This window comes from Urtica dioica, chromosome 7 (genome assembly GCF_054948205.1).
Source record: "Urtica dioica subsp. dioica isolate 48M chromosome 7, U.dioica_male_clone48M_v1_H2, whole genome shotgun sequence".
Lineage (NCBI taxonomy): Eukaryota > Viridiplantae > Streptophyta > Magnoliopsida > Rosales > Urticaceae > Urtica > Urtica dioica.
The window spans coordinates 35,834,580-35,842,505 of NC_142762.1; positions in this window are offsets into that span (position 1 = coordinate 35,834,580).

Sequence of the window (7,926 nt, forward strand, 5' to 3'; positions counted from 1 at the left end):
ATAATCATTCACGTTAAAACTAAATGAAACTTGTCACAAGACGACATCAAGAAGCTGTAAGATGATTGGGTATTTACAGTAAATGATGTGTTGAAAAATATACATAACGACTATGAATTTGAACAACTTCCACTGGTTGTTCATGATAAGGTAGTCGGACCTGAAGTTCAACACAATCAAGTCTACAAACGCTTGAGAAAAAATGGGAAACCAGTGCCAAAGCGATCATTGAAGAATGAACAACCAAGCATTCCACAATCAGAGCAACAATCTGTCAGAAATGTTGAAAAACATCATGTCACAGATGTTGGCATTAGCAACCCAAAGGTAATAATCAACAAAGTTTTAAGTACAGTTAATTATATTACTCATTTAGTTACTGTTAATAACTTGTAAATGAACATGCAATGGACAATCGTGAAGTTGAACCTACTCTGCCAAAAAAGATAACAAAGACGGTGCCTAATCAACAAACCATCAAAGATCGACCTAAACGAACAGGTAGGAAATCAGTGTTTGCAAAAACACCATACATCACAGAAAAGAAAGCTAAGAGGAAAGAAGGCGACACAGCTCCCATAGAACCTGAAGTCAACGAAGAAGATAAGAACGCAGATGAACCTTACAGTCAACCTTCATTATCGTTAGGAATATGAGAATTTGACAACACCTAAAACTTTAGTATAATAAGTATTTTATGTGTATTTTGGTTACCATAAGACTTTATGGAAAACTTGTGTGCTAATATTTATGGTTGATTTACTAAGCATCATTTTGGCTTTACTGTAGATGCATATAAATCATGTATGACATGGTGTAATTTACAATTTCCTTTGCAGAATTATTATAGTAAATTAGTTGTAAATATAAAGAAGTATAAATAAAACATAACAAAATTTCAAAGATAAACTTCATAACCATAGGATTATTATAATAAATTAGTTGTAAATATAAAGAAGTATAAATAAAACATAACAAAATTTCAAAGATAAACTTCATAACCATAAGATTATTATAGTAAATTAGTTGTAAATATAAAGAAATATAAATAAAACATAACAAAATTTCAAAGATAAACTTCATAACCATAAAAAAGTCGTCACATGAATAATGTAAAACAGTAGTGAAGGTTAATTGTTTCAAGAAATAAAAAGAAAACAACAACAAAACTAAATTTGGCAACCCCTTTTGTTATCTCGTGAGTACCGTAGGAAGGAAAGTACGAGGAAGCCCGTCGTTATTCCCAATACAGGAGTAAAAACAGGAAAAAGTATCCAGAGAATTCCATAAGCCTGTTTTAAAAATTCATGACCCAACCGCCCACATTTGCCACAACGATGACTATAAGGGTGGAACTTTTCATGCTTCGACCGATACCTCTTCTCTTTTGGTCTCCCGGCTTGACGTTTATGAATAGGAGGCTTAATCACTTGAGCATCAACAGGGAGCTCTCAATCGCCTTCATGAGAAATAGGGAAGACATCTTTCTCATATGTGGCTGCAAATTATTCTTTTGTATAATATGATGGTACAAAGTCTAGAGGACGTAAATTTTTACGGTATAAGGCCGAACACGCATGAGAGCATGGAAAATCTTCAAGCTTCCAGTAACATCATGTGCAAGTCCTCAGAGAAACATCAACAACACAGCGGATAGCACCATCGACAAGTTCAAACTGATTATCATTAATCGCATTTACCTACCATAGACATGTAAAACATATGGTTAATGACATGTAAATACAATGTTAATAAATATTTTATTAACAATTTATTAACAACAAAATAAATTTGTACACACACATTCATAGAACGTGCAACCTCTTGGGAATCAAAGAGCATCTTGTAGCCAGTTCCAGTAAGACCTGAATGCATCTTTGGAAGTAACTCCCTCTTATTGTTGATCCAATTTTGAATTAAACTTCTATAACTCAATACAAGACATGCTACCGGCCACCCTATAGCTTCTTGTAAAACAGCATTCAAACACTCTGAAATGTTTGTGGTCATAGCACTAAAACTCTTCCCCGGGAATTCGCTACGAGCCCATAACTCAGGATCAGCTTTGAGTAGATACTTCTTTATTTTTCTATAGTCGTTAGAGAGTATATTGAGCCAAAATTAAAACTCTCTAGCTGTGTAAGCCTTTGCACATCTATAAAAACGAGGTTGAATGTAGGTTTTACCAAAATTAGCATTCACATTTCCTCAAAGATGTTGCATGCATATAGCAAAATTCGCTTCCGGAAACACTGTGTTGACCGCCTTTTGGATTGACTTGTGCCTATCAGAAACAAACACGAATTATTTTCTAACACCATACACAACTCTAATATGCATCATAAACCAAGCCCAGGATTTGTCATTCTCAGAATCCACAATACTAAAGGCTAATGGAAACAAATTATTATCACCATCTTGAGTAGTGGCCAATAGTAAGGTACCGTGAGATTTTCCTTTCAAGAAAGTACCATCCACAGATATTACAGGCCGACAAAATTGGAATCCTTGTACGGAAGCAGCAAATGCAAGAAAGAAGTACCTAAAAGTACCATCAGGTTCAGTCTCAGTCACGGTATACGAGCCTGCAAAAAAAATTAATGTCTTGTATATATGCATCGTAAATGATATCATATTTACAGATTTATTATTGAAAATAAATAAAAAATAAAAATTATAATTACAACAAAAATGTAGTCTAAGATACCTGGGTTTTCCTAAGACAAACAGTATTCTTGTAAATGCATTATAAATGTTATCATATTTACAGATATATTAGCATAAATAAATTGGAAATAAAAATTATCATTACAACGAAAATGTAGTCCAAAATACAAGGGTTTTCCTAAGACAAACAATGTTCTTGTAAATGCATTGTAAATGTAATCATATTTACAGATATATTATTGTAAATAAACAGGAAATAAGAAATTTTGTTACAACAAAAAATTTAAAAATAACAAGATTACCTGGGTTTTTCTCTCTAATCATTTCACCAACTATCACTACTACAAATACTGTTTTCCGGTGCGGAAGACATTCGGGTGCGACTTTTTGCACCCAAAATTCGCACCAAATAAGGCTTTCAGGTGCGACTTTTCGCACCCAAAACTCAAACAAGCATTTGAAAATTTTCGCTGATTTTTTTAACTTTGGGTGCGACTTTTCGCACCCAAAAGTCTATCAAAACTATTAGGTGCGACATAGTCGCACCCATAGGCTGAAAACATTTTAGCGGTCAACTTTCCCCCGCTTTTTGTTAAAAATATCATTGGGTGCGAAAATTCGCACCCAAAAGTACTGACACGGGTTATTGGGTGCGACAAAGTCGCACCCAAATGTCCTAAATTTTTCCACGGCCAAATTTTCTCCCTCTTTTTACAAATATCATTGGGTGCGACAAAGTCGCACACAAAAGTACTGACACAGGTCTTTGGGTGCGACTTAGTCGCACCCAAAAGTGTCATTGGGTGCGACAAAGTCGCACCCAAATTCAAAGTTTTATATAAATCAAATTTCTGCTCGGTTGTCATTCTATCCGAGCCAAAACATTTCATTTCACCTCTCTCTCTATGATTTCTCTCCTACAAATTCTCCGACCACCACCACACTCCGAGCTCCGTCGCCGCCACCACTCCGAGCTCCGTCGTCGTGATCTCTCTCCGGCTAGGTAATCCCTCCATTTCACTCTTAGATTCTCATCCTCACTTTGTCTCTCCACCTTCTCTCTAACACACACTCCGCTGCAGCCCCTCCGACTAGCCCCTCCGCTGCAGCCCCTCCGACCAGCCCCTCCGCGACCAGCACCGAGCCTCCGCTGAAGCCCCTACGACCAGCCCTCCACTGCAGCCCCTCCGACCAGGTCCTCCGACCAGTCCCGAGCCTCCGACCAGCCCCTCCGCTTCATTCGGTATTTTTCATAATTTGATTAGTATTTTGTTTAGTAGTTTAGATTAGTATTTTTCATTCGGTAGTTAAGATTATTTGTAATTAAATTGTCACATAAAAATTGTAATTAGTTTAATACTTACTTGTTTAGGTTGTTTAGTTTATAATTAGTTAGTTAGTTTGTAATTGATTTGTAATGAATTAGTTAGTTAGTTTGTAATTAATTTATTAAATTTGAAATGAAATTTGTTCTAATTAGTTTTAGGTTGTTTAGTTTAATACTTACATGTTTAGGTTGTTTAGTTTTGATTAGTTTAGGTTAATTGAAATTGTCAAATTGAAATTGTAATTAGTTTAATAATATGTTTAATTTTGATTAGTTTAGGTTAATTGAAATTGTCAAATTGAAATTGTAATTAGTTTAATAATATGTGTTAAATTGTTAACATGAAATTAAAATTAGTTAAGTTATTGTATAATTTAGTTTTATTTCACATATTTTTTTATAAATGAGTTGAGATTATTGTATTTTTGTTGTAAACGAGCCACAGAGGTTCTGTTTAGGGTTTAGTTGATTATTATGATAGTTTTGGATGATTTGTATATGCTTTTAAATTAGTTTGCAGGTTTTTTGTTTGTTAGTATTATAGGGGAAACTCTACCGAAATTTAGATTGAGTTTCCAGCCTATTATTCTCAAAACCCTAATTTTTCAATTCGACTTCAAATAACATAAAATTCATAATCTCATCTTCATTCATTCTTCGTCCCTTAGCAATAAGTAATCGACTTCATTCGTCTTCGTCACTTAGCAACAACTCTTAATAATTGTTAATTTTCCCTTTCGTTTAGCGAAATCAATGTCCAATCCAAGTAGAGATTGGATCACCGAGAACAATCGGTTGTCCTTGCAATATAAAATCGGAGTTAACGAATTTATCCGCGCTGCAAGAAGATTTCCGAACGATAACGGAGAATATCGATGTCCTTGCAAGCCTTGCAACAATGTGAGATGACACGACATTGAGGTTGTAAGGCATCATCTGCTAAACAAAGGGTTTACCCCGGGCTACACAGAATGGTATCATCATGGCGAGGTCGTGCGTTCCGTCTGTCATCTTCAAGAAGTCCTCATCGGAGAAACAGCCCAGAGAGTAGGAGGAATACATGCTGCTGTGGAGGATATAAGAGATCACGAGGATTTCGACGGTGTTACGGAGCCGGCTCCGAGCGAGGTGCGTGCAGAGGAGCAAGTGGAAGACTTGTTCGCCGAGTTAGAAGCGGAATTGTACCCTGGATGCAAGGAGTTTTCGTCTTTGTCATTCTTGGTTCAGTTGATGCACCTTAAAGTCACGAACCATTGGACGAACAAGTCGTTCACAGAACTGTTGCAGCTCTTGAGGAAGTCTCATCCAACCGGTAATCGAATACCGGAGAAGCACTACGAGGGAAAAGCAAAGCTGAAGCGTTTCGGCATGGGATACGAGATGATCGACGCATGTATTAATGACTATGTCCTATTCCGAAAACATATCGCGAACGTTGACGTGTGCCCGATATGTAACGAGAGTAGATGGAAGCCAACTGGTAAGAAGATACCGCAAAAGATATTGCGATATTTTCTCTTGAAAGATCGATTGAAGCGACTGTACGCATCTCGACACACGGCGCTTCAGATGCAGTGGCACGAAAGAGATCGCGTTAGGGAAGCTGACGTTCTACGACATCCTGCGGATGGTACAGCGTGGAAGAATTTGGACGAGAGATACCCAGGCTTTGCTGCAGAGGCCTCAGAACGTGCGGCTTGGGCTAGCTACGGATGGATTCAACCCGTTTGGGGATATGAATCTATCGTACAGCATGTGGCCTGTAATACTTACGGCGTACAACTTGCCGCCTTGGTTGTGCATGAAGAAAGAGTACCTGATGCTCACGCTTGTGATCCCGGGGTCTCATTCACCAGGAAAAGATATGGTCGTTTTCTTGCAGCCTGTTGTTGAAGAGCTGAAAGAACTGTGGGAGAATGGAGTCCGCGTTCGTGATGGAGCCAAAGATGAAGTGTTTCGGTTGCGTGCCGCGTTACTCTGGACGATAAACGATTTTTCGGCTAGATCGTATTTATCGGGATAGAGCGGCCAAGGGTATCTCGCTTGCCCTACGTGCAAATTTGACACGCCGTCCCTAAAAGTCAGAAACAGGATCGTCTACTACGACCATCGTCGATTATTGAAAAGGCGTCACCGATTGAGGAAAAGCAACGATCACTACAAAGATAAGCACGAGAAACGAAATAAACCCGAGAAGTTGACTTCGCAAGACATACTCGCTCAGTTGGCTGGTGTTTCTTGCACGACTACTGGCAAACACACTGCCTCTGTAGGCAAAAAACAAAAGCGAGCTGAGTGCGGACTGAATTGGACCAAGAAAAACATCTTTTACGAGTTGCCGTACTGGTCTGAGTCGCAGTTGAAACACAACATGGACGTGATACACGTAGAGAAGAACGTGTGCGAGAATCTTCTCGGGACGATGCTCAGCTGTGAAAAGAAGAACTATGACACCGAGAAGGCGAGGCTTGATTTGTTGGACTTGGGCATCAAGACCACTTTGCACTTGGAACCAAATGGGGGTGGGTATTACAAACCGTGAGCGTCGTACGTTTTGACCCTTGAGCAGAGACAGCGATTTACAGAGTTCTTAAAATCTGTCAAATTTTCCGATGGTCTCGCTGGGAATTTAAAAAAAAAATGTGACAGCTGATGGGAAGCTCACAGGTTTGAAGTCGCATGATTGCCATGTGATCTTGCAAAGATTGTTGGCTGTTGGTATTCGCCCTTTTGTGCCACAGCCAATACATGATACGATCACTGAGCTTTGTAACTTTTTCAGGTTGATAAGTTCGAGAACATTAAGAGCCGAAGATCTTGAAAGAGCGTAAGAGTCTATCGTCGAGATCTTATGTAAGCTTGAGATGATATTTCCACCTGCTTTTTTCACGATCATGGTTCACGTGGCGATGAATCTACCAGAGGAAGCGTTGCATAGCGGCCCGGTGCATGCGATGGATATACCCTTTTGAGAGATACATTGGGACGTTAAAACATTTTGTCAAAAATAGAGCTAGACCAGAAGGCTCTATTGCAGAAGCTTATGTTGTAGAAGAAGCTCTAACGTTCGTTGCAAGGTATCTTGAAGATAATAAAGTAGTTGATGAAGTTCAAGTGCGAGAGCTCTCCGTTTTTCGATCCGAGATGTGTGTGCCTTATGGGATGATGAACGCGATTGTATTAGACGATGAGCAAAGAGAAAAAGCGGAGTGGTACATCTATACCAACTGTCCTGAAGTGGATCCGTATTTGGTGTAAGTAATCGATCTACATGCTTCTCTATGTTATTTCATTGTTGTATTTTGTTTAAGCAATGTTTTAAACAACAGCGAGCATTTGGATTTCCTGAACGAATATGGAGTTCGCGATATTGAAGCGGAGCATAGAAAGGGATTCAAAGATTGGTTTGCGAACAAGGTAATAACACAATATTGTAGTTTTTTATAAACATATATACCGCCTACGACTCGTGATTTGAGTGAAGTGACGCCCCAGACGTTGGCTGCTATTTTGAGCACACTTCATTCTGAGTTCAGATTCGTGTACACGGATCGATTGGAAGGTACGTAATGTATGATTGTAATAAATCACAATATCTTTATCAGATTGAATAATGACACAATTAATTATTTCAAAAAAAGTCTAATCGCAACAAGGAGAATTTGAAGAAGAAGAAGACGAGGTCGACTCAAGAATCTCTTTCTTTCTTGGCTCATCGTCCTCTAATTTTGAAATACTTAATTTGCAATAAATTCAATACTTATATTTTCATAAAAATTACATAGTAAGGACGATGGGACTTTGGGCTCCGCGTTAGAGACGTGAGAGCAAAAGCACCATAATAGAAAAGGTGAATGGATGACAGATTGGGCGAGACAAGCACATGTATGTCATATGTGATAATTACGATTACGTTACTTACGTAATAATTA